This window comes from Microtus oregoni, unplaced genomic scaffold (genome assembly GCF_018167655.1).
Source record: "Microtus oregoni isolate MIOR12 unplaced genomic scaffold, Mior012 000014F_ref0000157, whole genome shotgun sequence".
NCBI classification, from domain to species: Eukaryota; Metazoa; Chordata; class Mammalia; order Rodentia; family Cricetidae; genus Microtus; species Microtus oregoni.
Window position 1 is genome coordinate 48,043,825 of NW_024543073.1, and position 20,261 is coordinate 48,064,085.

General features: G+C 39.9%; 1 protein-coding gene across 5 annotated transcripts in view; it reads left to right on the forward strand.

Annotated features, from left to right (window-relative positions):
- The window catches only part of Inpp4b (inositol polyphosphate-4-phosphatase type II B), a 766,439-nt gene that overhangs the window by 135,465 nt on the left and 610,713 nt on the right, over positions 1-20,261 (forward strand). For all 5 annotated transcript variants that reach the window (XM_041663514.1, XM_041663517.1, XM_041663511.1 and 2 more), the window contains exon 2: positions 14,645-14,707. The gene's annotated coding sequence lies outside the window, so the exon portion shown is untranslated. The remainder of the gene's footprint in view (positions 1-14,644; positions 14,708-20,261) is intronic.

The window sequence follows — 20,261 nt, forward strand, 5'->3', positions numbered from 1 at the left end:
CTCTTAATTTAATATCATTTGCAAGATTTTATGTGTTGTATGATACCCTCTGCTCAATGTATGAGGCAGGTCATGTTTTGTTACTTACCTGTTGGTCTGTCCATCCATCCATCCATCCATCCATCCATCCATCCATCTCATCTTACGCACATGACTGCCATGCCTTTTACTGGGTGTAGGACCAGTTTCCTTCTGTAAATTTGCACAGGAACTTGTCATCAAGTAAAGAGTGACAGATGCAGTCTTTTGTGGCTCCCTAAGCAATGTTATGAAAGCTTCTGCTGCTCGCTCTCTCTCTTTTCCTATGTCTTCTTAGTGGTCCCAATGATGAGAGAGAAACACTGAGAGAGGAAGGGAGGAAGAGAGAGAAGTGGAAAAGAAAGGAGAGAGTGAGGGAGTATGCAATTTGATACCAGAACAAAGGAAGTAGGTATTTATTATTGTCACTGTTATTTATTCATTCATTCATTCATTCATTTATTCATTTATTCCTTCAATCCATTTATTTGTTTGTTTGTCATTGATGGGGATTGAACCAAGGACCTCAAGCACATTGGCTAAGTTTTCTAAAACTGAGTTACATCTCCTAGCAGTGAGATTTTAAACAAGAAGTAAAATAGATAATTTTATATGGATACAAGATTATTTTTGGAAATAAAGGAAAATAAAATCAAAATAAAGGGAAGAAAGAGCAAAGCCTGAAGCGAGAAAGACATGGAGAACAATGTGCTTCAGGAAGAAAGCTTTGTAGCATATTTATTTAGGTAGCTCACAAACAGTTTTATTGTTGGTAACAACATGGTTGTTTGTAATGGATTGGCTCTGGTGTGAGAATTTCAGACATTTCTAAGAACTTAACCCACAGCAATGGTCACAGAAGCCACAGCTATCAAATAAGAAATATAAATGCATAAAGATATAAACACAGCCTGCTCAGTCCATTTAGTGTTACTGGTATGTGTATATGATAATCAGGACTCACCATGTGGTATTGGATAGTGAATTAGGGGGTTTATCCCCAAGGATGGCTATTTCTCCCACTCTCAGCATTTTTTTCACTGCTTTGTAGCTTTCAGACCATGGTGGAGCCCCATGAGTTTTCCCCATTCTGGGTAAGCAAGTCCATTGTTGTACTTTGCTTGGGTCTTGTTTAAGCAGTCATATTGTTGAGGATTCATGGACGAAGCCTCCCTGTTGTTTTTAGGAGACACAGTCTCAGAGCAAGTTTCCTATTTCTTTGCCTCCTCCAGCCTTCTTTCTCACTGACCCCTGAGCTCTAGATGCAGGACTTCTGTGGTGGACGTAGTCTCTGGAATTGGGCCCCTCGTGATCAGTTCTCTGCATTTTGACGTGTGGTTTTCTAAGTGCTCTCTGTTGCAAAGAGAAGTTTCTTTGATGATGCATGAGAGCTACACTGTGGAATGGTGCTCAGAATGCAGTTAGGAGTTGCACTGCTTTAGTGAAGTGGAAGTGTAGCACTCTCTAAGACTGGTGATATCACTGGCCCCAGGAAGCTGGGTAGGTTTCCGGTGCCAGGCATGACTTTCCTCCTGTTGAATGGGTTTCAGGACCCATTCAACAATTGTTGGTTGTCACCAATATGTGGGTGCCACATTACACCAGGGATTTCTTGTCAAGGTTTGTTATTGTTGTGTATCATAGCTGTCACAGCTGAGGAGGACCATTGGTAACTTCCCTCTCTTGGCAGCTTGCATGGCACTTTCTAACACCATGACACTTTTCCTTAGGGGTCAGATGCAGCTTAGAACCTCTGAGTCCTCTGTCTTAAGTGAATGTTGCTTTTAGCAACAGGGACTTAACTTCCGCCTCTGAAAGGTAGCCAAGGGCAATGGCAATAGTATGGACCATTGGAAATCCCTTGGATTCTCATGATCAACAATTCAAAAAGGGGTTTCTCATGCCTGGTGTTGGGTTTTTGTTGGGAAGTCTATGACCTTTGGTGGGAAGCACTGTCATCCTAAGTGGTACGAATTTATTTAAAATATGCTTGTATATATTTTCACATGTAATTATGTGTTATATGTAATTTTAGGTAATTAAGAAATAATGTGTTTCCTAAGGCATTTATTATAATTTTTAAAAGATTTTCCTTTAATTACAACATTTTTCTCTTCCCTTTCTTCCTACCAAATCTTTCCATATTCCCCTCCCTGCTCTCCTTCACATTCAAGACCTCCTTTCTCATTATTGTTATTGTGTGCATATGTGTATCAATATATCATATATAGTCCTAATATTATCCATATTGTCTGCACAATGCTACTTGTTTGCAGGGCTGACCATTTGGCGATGGAGAACCATTTGGTGTTCACTTCCCTGGGGAAGAGAATCTCTTCTACTGCCCATTTCCTTTAGTTGTCTATAGTTCTTTGTGTAGGGTTGAAGTCCCGTGGGCTTTTCCCCATTCAGCTTGGCGTGTTCATTGGTATCATCCTTGTACAACACACATCTGGGTGGCCATACTCGTGAGACTTTTCAGGTACAGAGTCTCATGTCACTACAAGACACAATCCTACAGCAAACTCCCTTATCCTCTTTCTGTCCCCTCTTTTCCAGTGATTGCTGAGCCCTGGAGGAAGGATTGTGATATATGTGTCCCACTTAGGCTGAGCTCTCTGCAGTCTCTCAATTCTTTGCAAATGGGCAGCTGTGGGTGTCTCTATTAATCACAATCTACTGCTAAAGAAGCTTCTTGGCTGACAGTTAATCTATGGGAGTTGGTGTAATGTTACGTCCATTTACCACAACAGTAGGACTATGTTGTCCCCTAGGGCCTGTGACCTAAAATCATTTTTTGATCGCAGAACACTGATCATCAAATTATAATAAATATTTTGTCAGATTGTTTATTGGCCTTGCATTTAGACTTATTTGTGTTTTTCTGTTTGCATATGCTTTTACCATTATGTTTTCATCTATTGATTTTTTAATATTCTCCACTAATTTTTTTGGTGTCTGTATAATCATTTGATCATGTGACAAGAGTTACTTTAGGCTGGATTTTATCCCCAACACTACAAAAGATTGTCTTCAAATTTCTTTAGTGTTATTTTTATAAAAGGTTAGTTACTTAGTACAATTAAACTATTTTAAAATTATACTTCTTAATGAATTATGCATAGAAACTTTCTATTGGTGAAACTATTTTCTTTGGATCATGCCAGATTGTCATGAAAATGAAAAAAATCTAAAAAATATCTTTCTTAGAGAGCATTATAAAAATAATGGTCAATGTGATTATCTTGAACAAGACTCAATAAAATACTGTGTCCACAGTAACGGTCAAAGGTAACATACTGTTTCAGTGACATTATACAATTTTAGAACCTTCTCTTATTCTATGTATATAGGTGTTTTGCTTGCATGCATGTCTGTGTACTTCTTGCATGCCTAGTGCTTGAGGAGGCCAGCAGATGGCATCAGATTCCCTGGAATTGAAGTCACACACACTTTAAAGCTGTCATGTGGGTGCTGGGAACCAAACTTGTGTCCTCTGAAAGAACAGTCAGTGTTCTCAACTACTGTGTCATCTATCCCATCCCACTGTGTCATTATATTTAAAACACACATTTTCTGTTATCACTTTTAAATCTTGCACTGATTTCCACCTTTTGAAGCTGATTCTTGATCTTATTTTTTTAACAGTTTATGCACTCAGCGTGATTCATTGTTGATGGTGGTTATTTTAGCAAGAATTGTGTATCACAAATTAATTATCCATCTAGACTTTCTCTAGGACAACTTAGACCAAAAGGAAGAAATCCATAGGGCAACTTCTAAGTGTATGCCCAAGAAGTACGGAAGCCTGAGGTGGACTCACCGAGATCTGCGCTTTGCTGTAGGGTAGCATTAGGCCACACAGGGCCTTGAGCATATTGTAGCTCTTCTGCTGCTGCTATTATAACCTAAGAACTTGCATATAGACATTTACTCAGCAGGTGTAATACCTGGCAGGTCTCTCTCCAGGTTTGCAGCTGATGGAATTTGTGTCACCTGCAGATAGTAAACAGGTGTACAAACAGTTTTCCACTTTGAACTCAACAAGGCTAAAGAAAAACTTTGCTAACTTCTCAATAATGAAGTCAGTCAAATTTAGTAATACTGCTGTCAGAAACAGCAGACAGGGATAGTGAAACACTCTAATTATTTTAATAGACTAGAACACTGTGCTAACAAGTCAATAAAGCTGTCTGTCACCAAATTTGGGGAAATAAGTTGGTGAAGAAAATACTTGAAAAGATTTTAGTTCAGAAGAATTTATCATGTAAGCAGTCATATTAAACTTTAATATATGCCTTTAGGCCTCGTGTGGTTCTTGATACTGAGAAATGAGACTCAGTTCATCTGTGTTGTTTCTAATGGGTAGCCTACCCCTCTGTGTGATGGTCAGGGATGCAGATGTAGGTGGCTCTTCTTTCTATGTGTTGCTTTCATTGGTTAATTAATAAAGAAACTGCTTGGCCTGATAGGTCAGAACATAGGTGGGTGGAGTAGACAGAACAGAATGTTGGGAAGAAGGGAAGTGAGTCAGACACCATAGCTCTCCTCTCCGAGATGGACGCAGGTTAGAATCTTCCTTGTAAGCCAACACCTCGTGGTGCTACACACATTAATAGAAATGGGTTAATCGAGATATGAGAATTAGCCAAGAAGAGGCTAGATATAATGGGCCAGGCAGTATTTAAATGAATACAATTTGTGTGTTGTTATTTCTGGTGTAAAGCTAGTCATGCGGGAGCCGGGCAGGACAAAAAGCAGGCCTGCCTACAGCTCCTTCTACAGCCGGGGACCAGCATAGGACCAAACTAGGCCCTCTAAATGTGGGTGACAGCTGCATGGCTGGGGCTGACTGTGTAGCCACTGGCAGTGAGACCAGGATTTATCCCTACTGCCTGTACTGGCTTTTTGGAACTCATTCTTTTTGGAAGGATACCTTGCTCAGCCTAGACATAGTGGGGAGGGCCTTGGTCCTGCCTCAAATCAATGTGTTTGACTTTGGTGACTTCCCATGTGAAGCCTTACCCTTTCTGAGGAGTGGAATGGGGTGGGGTGGTGTTGGGGGTAAGGTGGAGTGTAGTGGTAGGAGCGGCGGGCTATGTCCCTGGCACCCGGCCGCCCCCATGGTTAGCTTTTCCTGAAATAATTACACGGACACTGTATTCTTTTAAACACTGCTTGGCCCTTTAGCTCTAGCCCTTACTGGCTAATTCTGATATCCCGATCAACCCATCTCTAATAATCTGTGAGCACTGGTCTTAGTGAGCACCGGTCTTACCGGGAAGATTCTAGCCTACATCCATCCTGGGTCGGAGCTTCATCGTGTGCATCTTCCCTGGAGCGGGGAGCATGGTGTCTCTCTGAGGCGTCTGCCCCCGAGAGGAGAGCTGTCGAGTCTCTGAGCTCACTTCCTCTTCCTCCCAGCATTCTGTTCTGTTTATTCCACCCACCTATGTTCTAAGCTATGAGGCCAAGCAGTTTGTTTATTAACCAATGAAATCAACAGATTGATATATGACACTCCCACATCAGTGGAGGGAGAGGGAGGAGGGGAAGAAAGTGGTAAATGGGATTGATAAGCAAAATGAGAAAAGATAGCTTTTTAAAAAACGAATTAATTAATTTAAAAAGAAACTACAGTAAAATATGTAAAGAAGCAGTATAAAAAAATGATTTTGGAGCCAGACGTGGTGGTCCATGCCTTTAATCCCAGCACTTGGGAGGCAGAGGCAGGCGGATCTCTTTGAGTTTAAGGCCAGCCTGTTCTACAGAGTGAGTTCCAGGACACTCAGGGCTGTTATACAGAGAAGCCCTGTCTCAAAAAACAAAACAAAACAAACAAATAAGCAAAAAAATGATATTGGAGTATATGGGTGTGTCACATTAAAGTGTGAAGTGAGTGCAATCTGCCTTACTTAGAACAGAATATGCACTCCAAACTCGAGTTGGTATGTTTGTAATTTAATGAAAAATAGAGAGAGCTGCAAAGACATACACAGAACAGAAATATTTTGTAGCCATACATTTACATAAATGAGTTAGTTAAGAGGCAGTGTGTATCTTTTAAGAAAGTATATTTTTATATTATGTATGCGTTTGCCCTAATGTATCTATTTGTACCATGTGTGTGCAGTACATTTGGAGGATGAAGGAGAATGTTAGATCCTCTAGCTCTAGAGTTACAGAGACAGCTGTGAGCTGCCATATGGGTTCTGGCAACTGAACCCAGGTCCTCTGTAAAAACAGCCAGTGCTTTGAACCACCAAGTTATCTCTCCAGTCCTGAGTTAAACTATTTTAGTAAGACATAATAATATAATATATACATAGCATTGTTACGTTCATAGAAAGAACAAAAATGAGTTAGTTCAACTGAAGACTTGGGGTAAAATGCTGAGCGCTACTGGCCCACAAATCCTATTCTTGTTCACTATCCCTGTGACTCAGGCATTTGGGGTACAAAGCATGCTTTAGCTTCTTCGCCTATAATGTGTAGCTTTAGGCACAAAGGTTGTAATTGGTATTAATGGGTGAAAAGCAACTTAGAACAATAACAACGATGGGCTTGGGTTTGACAGAGCTATATGTTTCTATTTTTACATGAAGAGCAAGAAGTCACTTTCAAAATAAAGCAGGCTTAAATATCTTATAATTTGATTAAAATATAATTTCACAATTTCCTCCATTCATCTCCATCTCCTCCTTCTTATCCCTGCCATGTCTACCCTGTTTCCCTTCCAAAGTCACCTCCCCTTCTTAATTACTGTTGTTGCATGTATTCACATATGCACATAAATGTCCATACAGTAATAAACATAAATGTAACCTGCTGTGTCATTCGGTGTTGTCTGCGGATCCAAATGTAAATACTTCAAAAAGTTTTCAGGAAACCTAAGTTCTGAGCCTGCTAAATTGTGTATGAAAATAGTTTCTTATTTATTTTTTTTAAAATAACAAAGAGCAAATATATAATTAAGGGAATGAAACTGTTGGTGACATTAGATACCTCTGTATCTTTGGCTTCCACATCCGTGCAGGCAACTGATTGGAGATGGATGATTTTCGGCGAAAAACTGCAGCTGTGTCAAGCATGTATAGATTTTTATATTGTTATTTACTAAATGACAAGAATATAACATCTACTTACACCCATTTACCTTGTGTTTGATATGTAAACAACCAGACAGAATTTAAAATGTATAGGATTGTGGGTGGGTTATAGGTAAATATTATTGTCATTTTATGTAGGGAACCTGAGCATATGAGGGTTTGGAGATTCAATGGTCCCAGAACAAAACACCTGCACATATCCGGATATTATCTTAAACGTGTTGAAATTAATCACATAGAATTTTTTTAATAGAATGCAAGGTCAGATGTGAATTTTTCCTGCCATTCTTCTTTGTAGGCTTTAAATGTGGAATCCACCTTTGTTGTTACTTTATTTCCACCTGTCTCTGGCAGGGATCGAGCATACCTATCAAAGGGTCTGGCCCTAATCATTGCCTTCGTGGGTGTTCATTAGTGACTCCAGATCGAGCTTTATTTATGAGTCACAAACCAGGTTTTCCTGTCTGCTTGTAGGTGGGTACAAACGAATATTTATCTTTTTTTTCTATTTATATTATCTTTCTGCAGTTTAAACGTAGTGCCCCTAAATTTAGTCTGTAAGTCTAAGACTTTGTTTAGTTTATTTTCTTTTTCTGGGCTAATTATTTTCTATGCTAATAAGCATGGTAAATTACACAGCAATCTAATTGGTAGTATGTTTAGTAGAATTTGCAAAAGCAATTAATTCCAGAGATTATCGCACTGACAATCTGATTCTGTTTCCTCACTAAGGTTGTATAAATTTAAAAAGAAAACACTCAAACATGTGCACCATTCAGTATTAGGCAAATACGTTTTAAAAACCGAGTCGCGTGTATACCTTGTTACACTGAAAGCGGTTTGTTTTAGAGAATAGTGTTCTGTTCCTGGGGCTGTCTTGAAAGCTTGATTCCAGAGTTATAGATGCTAATGAATTCCTCATTTCTTTATTTCTTCCTGATGTACTTTCAAATCAAAAATCATTTAAAAAGCACCCACTTGTGCCACTTGTGAGAGCTGTAGACTGAGAGCTGAGACGACAAGGGGACCTAAACGTTTTTGAGCTGAGACGACAAGGGGACCTAAACGTTTCTGAGCTGAGGCGACAAGGGGACCTAAACGTTTTTGAGCTGTAGCAGGCATATGGAAAAGCAAACACATCTTAAGCGTACAGCTTTGCAATTTGTTTGCCAAAGGGAGCATAGTTGACCTCAATGTCAGGTCAACAAAAGAAAACATTTCAGCAGCCCGAAGGCTCTCCCTAAGTTTCCACAGTCGCTATGCTGTACTTTCCTCCATGTTTTGAGTTAGCGGCTACATGTAGTCCTTGGCATACCCGGGGCTACATTATAATAACTTGAAAATGCCTCTCACACTCTGTCTTCTGAGCAGTACACCCTAGCATGTCATGCAGTTGAGGGTAGTTACTGTCCCCACCCCATCCCCTGTAATCGTGGAGCTCGCTCAATGCCTTGTATGTGTGTGTACACAAACATCTTTGTACATGATTTCTTCCCTTCAACATTGTCGAGGACATTCATCCATGTTGATTATGTGAATAGGCTTTTTTTCCTTCTCATTAATATATACCATTTAATTGTATGAAAAAATTATCTGTTCTGTTGACAGGGATTTAGGTCATTTAATAGTCTCCTGATATGAGCAAGGCTCACATGAATACGTCTATATATCATTTTTTGGAAACCATCCTTAGGATGATTTATCATGGCGATGAGCCTGAGCACAGACTTGCCCAGGTAAAAGTCGCGGAGTATCCATCATTTTGGTAGACTCTCCCATGCTATTCTTAAAGAACTCCACCCATCTCCATGCCTTGCCACCAGGACATGGCTGTACTGCTGCCCACATTCTTGCTCATCCTTGGTATTAACTTCATTTTTTTAAAATAAATTGAGGGCAATTATTCTTTGTGTAGTCACATCTCATGAGTTTATCTTGTGTTTCACAGGACTAACAAATTTGAGGAGTTTGTAATATGTTTGTTGGAAAGTCAAGTGTCTTCTTTGGTGAAGTTTCTGTTTATCTCTCTTTCCATTGCCTTTATTGAGTGGTCTGTCTCTTTATTGCTTGTAGAAATCACTTTATTCATTGGGAGTATGAGGTGTTTGTCTGACCTGTATATTAGAAGTGTGTTTGCACTCTTGACTTGGCATCTCATTTTGATAAAGATAATATTTTTTTTCTTAAATGCAAACAAATTCTTGTGGATTTCCATTGATGTATAAGTTGAACGATGCTTAAGAAGTTACTGTCTTCCCCAAAGAAAATGAAAATGACGTTCTTTTAAGGTCACTGTTGTGTCTTAGCTTCCATGCACTATGTCTGAAACCCCTTGCTGCTCATGTTTGTTTATATAAGAGTCAGGATTCCTTTTTCTCCAAGAAGATATTTTGTATTAAGATTGCTCTCCCTCCTATAAATTTGTGTGTGTTTGTTTCTGGACCCTTTGAGAAGATAAATGTATACACACATAAACAGTTTTCTTAATTGCCAAATCTTCTAGTAATTTTTAAAAATTGATTGGTTGATTGATTGAAGGATTGTGCGCGCGCGCGCGTGTGTGTGTGTGTGTAGGGTTTGTATTTGATTGGTGTGTGTGAATTCAGAAGTGTTTCATATATAACTGAAGATCAGAGGATAGCAATGGGAGTCTTTTCTCCCATCACCTGTCTTTGGGGATCTCTTACTTTTCTAACTGACCTTGAGTTTCCCAGTGTTTCTTCTCTCTCTGCTCCCTGACTGCAGATGTGCACCTTCATAAACACTGCTGCAAGGTCCAACACAGACTGCCTTTGGATATTTCCCACCTAGTAGCACCCTTTGCGGTGTTATGGCTTCTACCACGCTCTTATGTTATCTCTATCGCTTTGTCCTATAGTTATTTTTTAATTTTATAATTGATGTGACAAAAATAAGAACTTGCTATGCAATGGTTCTCATAATACAACGGTGAGGAATTCATCCTACATAGGTCAACTGTTTAATCATGTTAGTATTTAATCTGTGGAAAATGGAATATATTTATTAAGGACCATTTTATGCATTAATCGTTGCATTCAGTGGCAAAGGAGATCAGCAATAGGCACAGCACACAGCTGTCCTTGAGGAGACAGAAATAGTTGCTGAGACACAGCAACCCAAGGCAACACAATGAGGCAGTATAAATCGCAGGCTTTGACTCTAATTGCTCTACGGTGGTGGCGAGTGATGCAGCCGTCGGAGTCCAAACAACCTGAGATCACTCTGTGGGAAAGCGGGCATTCAAGTTTTGACAGGTGGTAAGTCTGAATAGTGCTGAGAAGAAAGGCCTGAACCACAAGCAGGAGCTGTTATTAAGAATGTGTGTGTGTGTGTGTGTGTGTGTGTGTGTGTGTGTGTGTGAGAGAGAGAGAGAGAGAGAGAGAGAGAGAGAGAGAGAGAGAGAGAGAGAGCATCATGGCAGCCATTTGGGACTCTAAGCCTAAGAGAGCAGGAATGCTACAACCGAAGATCAACAAAACATTAGTGGAATGGCCATAAAATGAAATAAAATACAGTATCCGATAGATATACAGTTTTCAGATATTTTCCTGTAGGTAAGCTGGAATTGTGAAAAATTAATACTACAAGATAGAAAATAGCTAAAACTCGAACCCTTACCACAGTGGCTATCAGATAGTCACATGATTTTTAAGCTAGGTCACTCTAGAGAAAAATTTCCCATTACCAAGAAGGGAATCAGATAAGACCTACATGTCTAAAATAAAAGGCTTCTGAGGTCTGAAGAGTATGGGAAGATTTATTTGAGATGAGCTGAGAACACGCTAGAAATTTCTGTGTGCGGAGGGAGGGGTGTTTCCCGGTTGGTGCCGCTTAGTTGGGTCTCTTGAAGTCCATGGGAGAGAGCGGAAGCAGTGTCTTGGTTTCTGATAAAGAAAAGGCAAAGAGACAGCTAGTGAGCCCATTGTGGTATTGCCCGGCAGAGGCGGCTGGGCAGCGCTTAGCTGCTGCGTCTGGGGATCATTTGAGTTTTCCTGGGAAGATGTGTAGCCAACTCACTTTTGACTGATGTAGGTCCCTCCTTAAGGTCTGCCCAGCAGCTGAACTAGTCTCAGTAGACAAAAAAGTTAATGGCAGCGCTCGGGCTGGGGTTGCCGCGGTTCTTGCCTAAGGTTGGAGGATGGCTGAGATAACTGACTGAGGAACCCGAGGAACCTGTCGTTGACACTCGGCTTTAAATGCTTGCCAGACCCAGATCCCGAGTCCTCTTGGCTCAGTGGCCAGAAAGGAAACTCTCCATTTCTCTCCTCTTTCTGGATTTCCTCATTTTATTCAATCCCTTGTTCCATGGACATGGGGATACAAAGTTAGCCATTTGGGAAGGAAGGAAGGAAAGAAGGAAGGAAGGAAGGAAGGAAGGAAGCAAGGAAGGAAGCAAGGAAGCAAGCAAGGAAGGAAATGGCAGCGCCTCCTTCCCAGACTGTCGGTTTCAGCAGATGGGCAGATTAGCTGTGGATTCTAGTTCTACAGAGAGAAAAACTTTAAACCACTTTTTCATACACAGCTGAGTTCTCCTTTCTCAGTTAAGAACGCTTGCTGTGAGTTAAAGGAAGCTGATAAAAATCTCTGGGTGCTAGTCTAGGCCAGGCCTGATCTCATCCACAGAAATCTTTCAGCAGTTTCCTAAAGCCGACCCCGTTGTTTCAGAGAAGAGATCTATGCTCGGCCTCTTCCAGAGACAGAAGTCCAAAGTTTTCTAGTTTTATTTCTGCTAATACATTTTCTACTTTCAAAATATACAAGATAATGCTTCTTATTGTAAAATTCTCCCTCTCTGCTTATGTGTGTGTGTGTGTCTGCGGGCGGGGGTCATGCTAGTTAGAGATCAGAGAGCAACTTTTTGGTGTTGGCCTCAGACTTCTTACCATGTCTAATGCTTTGGATCTGGGTTCCTTCCCTGCTGTACAAGCTGGATAGCTGATCAGCAGGCTTCTGGAACTTCCTCCTCTGCCTTCCATTTTGCTCCATTTTGCACAGGCACACTTGCATTGTAACTGTGGGGACTAGGAATCTGACTTTTCATGTGGGTTCTGGGATCTGAACCCAGGTCATCCAGCATGCATGGTAAATAACTTTTGTGTTGTGTCTATGCACTGAGTTATCTCCTTGGCACTAAAACAGTGTTTTTCAAATTTATCCTTAGAAGTATTTCAAAATGGAGGCATTACTGAAAATACTTACATTTTGCTCATTTGCATCTCAGTGTTGCTGCTTCTTCTCTAGAGAGTCTAGAAGAAGCTTGTTAAGGGAAGTTGAGAATGCACACAGTACAGCAGGTACTGTCATAGCAGAGCTGCCTTCATTTTCTTATACTCTACTTCTTCATATACAGTTTTCTGTCTCCCTTGAAAGTTTGAATCTGCCTGCCTCTTGTTACTATAACAAAACACACTGGGAGAGTTATTTTATAAAGAGTTTATCTTATTGCACCATCCAGGAGGTGTCACCCACCCTCAGGATCTGAAAAGATCAGCATATCATGGTTGTAGTAAGTGATTAAGCCCATTCCTTGCCTCATGAGCCAGGAGAATGGGCAAGAGTCCCCAGTCTTTGGGGCGATACTCCCCACAATCTAAGGAATTTCTACTAGATTCCACTCTCTACAGGTTCCATCATGTCCCCTTAACACCTCCCTGGGAATCAAGAGTTCCACACATGGGCTTCTTAGAGAAGGATATTCAATGTCCAAACGGTGACTCAGTCTTTCAAGGGCATCCCATTCTGTGCAGTTTTCATAGAGGAAATGGCTTGTCTGTTTTGTCTGCATATAGATTGTGTTTTCGATGGCCTTAAACTAGTTTTCTCCACATCATCATCTTCACTTCCCTACAGATTTCTTTTCAATGTATTCTGCAGCTTCAACACATTCTATTGTGTAATGAAGACAAGCAGACCTATTTCTTGGCATAATTGCTTGGGTCTATGTTTCCCTCGTTAGAGCACACCTTTGCTCAGTTGATTTTTCCTTCATTACCATTTCTCTTAAGTGTATGAGAGCCTGGTTTTCTGCAGGTGTTTCTGGAATGGATTCAATGCTTCTCCAGAGGAGAACCCTGAAGCCTATCACAGTGTATTGGAAGGCTTCTTCAGTCTGTAGTCTTGAGCAAACTCAAGATGACAGCCTTCACAATGGCACTGGTACTTAGAGATGATCTTCCTGAAACATGATTCAGTCTTTGTCATGGATCTGTCAAAGATCTAAACTGAGTGGTGTTTTTTTTTCTCTTTCTTTCTTTCTCTCTCTCTCTCTCTCTCTCTCTCTCTTTCTTTCTGCCTATTACAGAGTTTGATTAATCAGCAAGGAAATGAGGTCATTTCCCCGCATGCTATGGTTTAGTCTTTCTACCAAGCCTCTCTCTAGGATGTTGATTCTCAATGGAACCATCAGATTTTTCCAAAGCAGAAAGTTGTTATTAATTCTAATAACTACACTGATAATTGCATTAGCTGACACTGTCTTCTGTCCTTTAGATTTATTTCTCTCACTTAATCATCATGCTAACTCTTTGAAGTAGGGGGCATAATCAGTCCTATATTATAGAGGAAGAGGGAACACACGCAGAGTTAAATTTACTTGCTCAAGTTCTCACAGCTGGGAAGTGTGGTGATTGCAGCTAAATGATTATTTCTGATAATGGCTGACACACAGTTGATTATTTAATGCTGCTTATAACTGTTAACATTCCTCCAGTCAAGTAACGTTCTTAGAGGTGAATTTAAAATTCTCACCTCCTTACGGGACAACCCTTTCTGCAAAAGCTATTGCTCAGACCTGAATTTCTCACCCTCCAATCTGAACGTGCAGATAATGATGCAGTAGAATCTTTTATGGGACACTCCTTGAGATTATTGTATGCTCAGAGAGGGAACAAGATATATTATTTCCATAACTTCGGACTCCCAGAGAGTGTTTTCCTCCCCGTTCACAGCATCGGAGAGCTTGAGAACCTCATCTCCTGAGGAGGGAAACCTGCAATTATTTCCAGCCATCCTAAACTCCCCATCTTTTGATTTCTGTGGGAAGACGCAGACTCTTCTGAATATTTTGCAGTCCATCCTCACAGAGAGAGGGAGGGAAGTAAGTTTGAACAATTGCAAATTCCATTTCGGTCTTTTGTGCTCCCGTAACTGAGGGTCCCAACATGGCTTACAGCTCCCCTTTAGAAGCTGGGGGAACTAATGCTTTGCCTTGCCCACTGCAAATCATATTTTCTGGGTGAGAAAAGAAGAGAATCAAAGAAAACAAGGTGCGGATCTGCCACAGTCACCCGCGTTTTCAGCTGCAGGGAGAAAGGACCTTTGGGGAATTACTTGGCATTTAAGGCAAGTGACTCCTGAGGCAGCTGCCGAATGAAGCTGAGAATCGTGTTAAATGATTTCCTTCTGTGACCTTTATTACTAATGAATCTTCTTTAAGAAGCATTTAAAGAGTAAAAAGAAAGGTTGTTTTTATTAATCTTCTTTCTCTTTGCCCACAGAACCCAAAGAAATGGTGCCACCTGGCAAGAGAACTGCTGTGTTTCATGAGAGTTCAGCCCAAGGTAGTGATTCTTACTTAGAATTAATATTTTTACAGTCTGTTAGGCACATGGAACTGTTGGTTTTCTTTGATGACTGCGTTAAAACATTGAGTGTGTCACCAAACAGTCCTTTATTTATTTGAAGAGTCGAAAGAAGAAGCTGTGATGATCATCATATTCATAAAGTGGAATAGAAATTAAAATACAGGATGGCTTACAAAAAAAAACTGTAGAAAACCATTAATTTCTGATATTGTCTTTCATTTATATGAACAAAATCTCAAGGAACTTGAATTTTCTTTTCTGAAAATAACTAAAATTGGTAAATCACGTTTCCAAATGGCAGGCAGAGGGAGAAGTGAGGTTTCTGCCAGGATGCAGTGAGGGGACCTTATCTTTTGTTATGCATTAGTCAGAAAGCTTTGCATGATACACTTTGAAGGTGCAAAAACATGTCAATACAGATTTCTGGAAAACATCAAGTTCTGTGAAGATACTCTTATACAAAGCACGTATTTTCTCTGGAAAGACCGAATTACATCACGCAGTGTTGAATAGCATGGTTGATTATGCTTAACAGATTGCATATTTAGCTGCTAAATTTTCAAATCGTCGTGTGATTTATTTACATATGTTGTCCTAAGAGTATGAAAACTCATGCAAATATTCTAATGGCATATACATGAAAACAAAGTTAATATAGATGAAGGCATATGAAATGTATGTGTGCTACAGATAAAGCTTTTGCAGAAAAATTTCAGATGCGTTAGTATTGTGAACAGATTTAGTTGTATCTGTTGAATGTTATACTCTGATAGAGCCATTCTGAGGTGTGTATATGATTGCATACCAATCGTAACTAATTGGCTTTTATATTTGATTAGTTGTTGAATATACCAAACCCAAATGAGAACTGAAATTAAGATAGAATTTTAAATTTAATGGACATCAATAGAAAAACTGTTTCTGAACTTTGATTTTCAGTTGGCCAAAATTAAATTATTAAATTGCATTATAGATGAAGGTATTTCTGCTTATTTTTGGCCTTTTTTGATTCTGAAAGGGAGAGCCAATCCCTCCCACCAAGAAATCTTCAATTTCATAAAGGAGATGTTTGAGCCATAGTCTTCTATTGACATTAATATGTTTTCAAAACTTAAAATTTGTGCCTTGGGATGAATGCCAAGGCTCAGGAATCCGTAGAGAAGAGTGGGTGGAGAGAGATAAAGACAGAGGATGCTGTGAAAGCAAGTCTTCTGAGCATGGCGTGGTGTGGCGCACACAGACTCACAGTAGCTGTGCTCACCCACCAAAACCCCTGGGCAGGATCAATCCAAGGAAAACCTTCCAGCATGGAGGAGGAACGGGCTCCTGAGGTCACACCCCTAGCTGAGGAGCGAGTGGCAGTTGCAGACCGCTTGAACTGGGTGCGCGCCAGTTTTCTTCAGGACTGTGCCCGTTGGTAAGCTGCCCGGGCTCCAGTGGATGGTTCCGTAGTCATGCGCGCCGGTTCCTGCACTAGGTCAACTCAATGGGATTATCAAAGAGTTATGAAGTAGTGAGGGGAAGAGAGAGGGAAAGGGAGAGAGGATCAGAGGGAGTGGGGGATAGAGAATGAAACAACATTTTCAAATCCTTAATTAAATCATTTGATGGCTGCATTTGGCTTTCAGTCATTCCCTATGAGTCTCCAGAGAGGAACATAAGAACCACGCACACCTAGATAATATGCAGAAGATGCTGAAGTTGAACAGAGTGATGCTGATCAGTGATGAAGTCTTGGGGAGATGATAGACGAGCACCTGTCTAAGGGGAGCCAGTCGAAGGTGGTAGGGTGGGCAGGGGAAGCATGCTGGTTGAGGGAACCAGGAAGGAGGGTGCTGGATCCATGGGTTACAGGTATGAAAACACAGAATGAGGAAAAGAAGCCTGTCCAGATATATTTATGTGATTTCTTTATTCTGCTGCTTCTCAGAGGTTCATACATACTAATATATTCACTTTATTAGCTGTTTATCTGATTGATGGATCATGTGGAGAAACTCTGAAGTGAATGTAGTAGAGGAAGAGTTAGGGTTAGGGAGGGAGGTCCTATCCGCATGGTAAGATCAGAGCAATGGGACTTGTTTCTTTCCTTTTGTCAGACCAAGGTGCTTCGTAGAGTAACAAAGTCTAAGGTTTTAGTGGGCAAAATCCCCAAGGAAATCATGGTCCTGGATATATTTCAATGGTGTCAGGGTGAGAGGCAGGTGCAGAGTGGCATAGGATGGGAGAACTGATGTGGAGAAATGAGCTAATACCCGATTTCTTGGAGTCCTTTGGAGTCTTTTACAGTAGTCTTCTTTCCCTTTTTTCTTTCTTTCTTTTTTTCCTTGGAGCTCATTTTGTAGATCAGGCTAGTCTCAAGCTCACAGAAATCCACTTGCCTCTGCTTCCTGGGTGCTGGGATTAAATCGTGTGCCACCACCTCCTGGTTGACAGTATTCCTCTTGAGACAATGAGCAGTCATGTGTAGATGCTCTGCCCCTGTTGGCTCACCTGGGAAATGTGCATATAAGTGTGAGTACTATGTAATGGAGATAGTCCCACATGATGACTGACACGCTCAGGTTTTGTTTAGGATTAACTGCCAGTGGGCTCAGAGTGCAATCTGTCGGACTAGAAGGAAACACAATGAGTGTATTATAAAGGATGCTGAAATTTGCATGTATCATTGCACTATTTCATTTCTGACATGTAGTTACTCTTTTTTGTTAAGTTTCTATTTTTATTGATTTTTATTGAGCTCTACATTTTTCTCTGCTCCCCTCCCTGCCTCTCTCCTCCCCTTCAACCCTCTCCCAAGGTCCCCATGCTCCCAATTTGCCCAGGGGATCTTGTCGTTTTCTACTTTCTACTTCCCACGTAGATTAGATCTTTGCATGTCTCTCTTAGGGGCCTCATTGTTGTCTAAGTTCTCTGGGATTGTGATTTGTGGGCTGGTTTTCTTTGCTTTATGTTTTTAAACACTTATGAGTAAGTAAATGTGATAATTATCTTTCTCACTCAAAATGATGTTTTCGAGCTTCATCCATTTGCCTGCAAATTTCAAGATGTCATTATTTTTTCTGCTGTGTAGTACTCCATTGAGTAAATGTACCATATTTTCCTTATCCATTCTTCGGTCAAGGGGAATTTAGGTTGTTTCTTGGTTTTGGATATGGCAAACAAAGCTGCTATGAACATAGTTGAGCACATGTCCTTGTGGTACGATTGAGTATCCTTTGGATATATACCCAAAAGTGTTATTGCTGGGTCTTGAGGAAGTTTGTTTCCTATTTTCTGAGAAATCACCACACTGACATCCAATGGGGCTGTACCAGCTTGCACTCCCAACAGCAATGCAGAAGTGTTCCCTTTTCCCCACAACCTCTCCAGCATAAGTTGTCATCAGTGTTTTTGATCTTGGCCATTCTTACAGGTGTAAGATGGAATCTCAGAGTTGCTTTGATTTGCATTTCTCTGATGATTAAGGATTTGAACATTTTTTTAAGTGTCTTTCAGTCATTTTAGATTCCTCTGTTGAGAGTTCTCTGTTTAGGTCTGTACTCCATTTTTTTTATTAGATTATTTGCTCTTTCGATGACCAATTTCTTGAATTCATTGTACATTTTGGAGATCAGACCTCTGTCTGATGTGGGTTTGGTGATGATCTGGTAAGATACTTTGGGTTATTCCAATTGTTTTGTATTTGTTGAGGTTTGTTTTGTTACCAAGTATGTGGTCAATTTTTGAAAAGGTTCCATGATATACTGAGATGAAGGTATATTTTTTCTGTTTGGATGGAATATTCTATAGATGTGTGTTAAGTCCATTTGAGCCATAACATCTGTTAATTCCCTTATTTCTCTGTTCATTTTTTGTATGACTGACCTGTCCAGTGGCGAGAGTGGAAGGTTGAAATCTCTCACTATTACTGTGTGGGGTTTAACGTATGATTTAAGCTTTAGAAGTGTTTCTTTTATATATGAGGGTGCCCTTGTATTTGGGGCACAGTTGTTCAGTATTGAGATTTCCTCTTGATGGATTTTTTCCTGTGACTAATATGAAATGTCCTTCTTGTCTCTTTTAATTGATTTTAGTTTGAATTCTATTTTGTTAGATATTAGGATAGCTACACCAGCTTGTTTCTTAGGTCCATTTGATTAGAATATTTTTTTCCAACCCTTTATTCTGAGATTATGTCTGTCTTTGAGGTTGAGATGTGTTTCTTGTATGCAGAAGAAGAATGGATTCTGTTTTCGTATCCAATCTGTTAGCTTGTGCCTTTTTATAGGTGAGTTGAGTCCATTTATATTAAGGGATATTAATGACCAGTGATTGCTATCTCCTGTTAATTTAGTTTTCATTGTTGGTGATGTTAATTTGTGTGTTTTTTCCCTTCTTTGGGATTTGCTGCTATGAGACTATCAATTGTCTGTGTTTTTGTTGATGTAGCCAACTTCCTTGGGTTGAAGTTTTCCTTCTAGTATTTTGTGTAGGGCTGGGTTTGTGGCTAGGTATTGGTTAAATCTGGTTTTGTCATGGAATATCTTATTTTGTCCTTCTATGGTGATTCAAAGTTTTGCTGGGTATAGTAGTCTGTGCTGGCATCCATGGTCTCTTAATGTCTACATAACACTTCATGACCTTCTGGCTTTCATTGTCTCCAATGAAAATTCAGGTGTAATTTCGTAGGTCTGCCTTTATATGTTACTTGCCCTTTTTTTCCTTTGTAGCTTTTAATATTCTTTCTTTACTTTGTATGTTTAGTGTTTTGATTGTTATGTGGTGGGAGGACTATTTATTTGGATCCAGTGTATTTGGTGTTCTGTAAGCTTATTGTATCTTTATAGGTACATATTTCCTTAGGTTGCAAAAGTTTTCTTCTATGATTTTGTTAAATATATTTTCTGTGCTTTTGAGTTGAACTTCTTCTATATCTATTATCTTTAAGGTTGGTCTTTTCATGGTGTTCCATATTTCCTGGATATTTTGGGTTAAGTTTTTGTTAGATTTAATGTTTTCTTTGACTGATGAGTCTATTTCCGCTATTGTATCTTCAGTGCTTGAGATTCTCTCTTCTATCTCTTGTATTCTGCCGTTTATGTTTGTGTTTGTAGTTCCTGATCATTTTGTCATGATTTCTGTTTCTATAATTCCCTCAGCTTGTGTTTTCTTTACTGTTTCTATTTCAGTTTTCAAGTCTTGAATAGTTTCTTTCATATGTTTGATTGCTTTTTCTTGGTTTTCTTTAAGGGATTTGTTGATGTCTTCCAATTTTTTGTTTGTCTTTTCCTCCATTAATTTGAGGGAATTTCTCATTTCCACTTTAAGGGTTTCAAACATTCTCCTGAAGTTATTTTTAGGTCATTTTCTTCTGCTTCATCTACATTTGGTTGTTCAGGTCTTGCTTTTATAGGGTCTTTACGTTTTACTGTGATATTGTGTTGCTCTTTGTGGTGCTGCATATTACCTTTTCTACTCATCTTTTCCTCTAGTAAGTGTGGTTGGGGCTGTCTGTGATTCTGTTGATTCATCTTCTAGGTGCCAATGG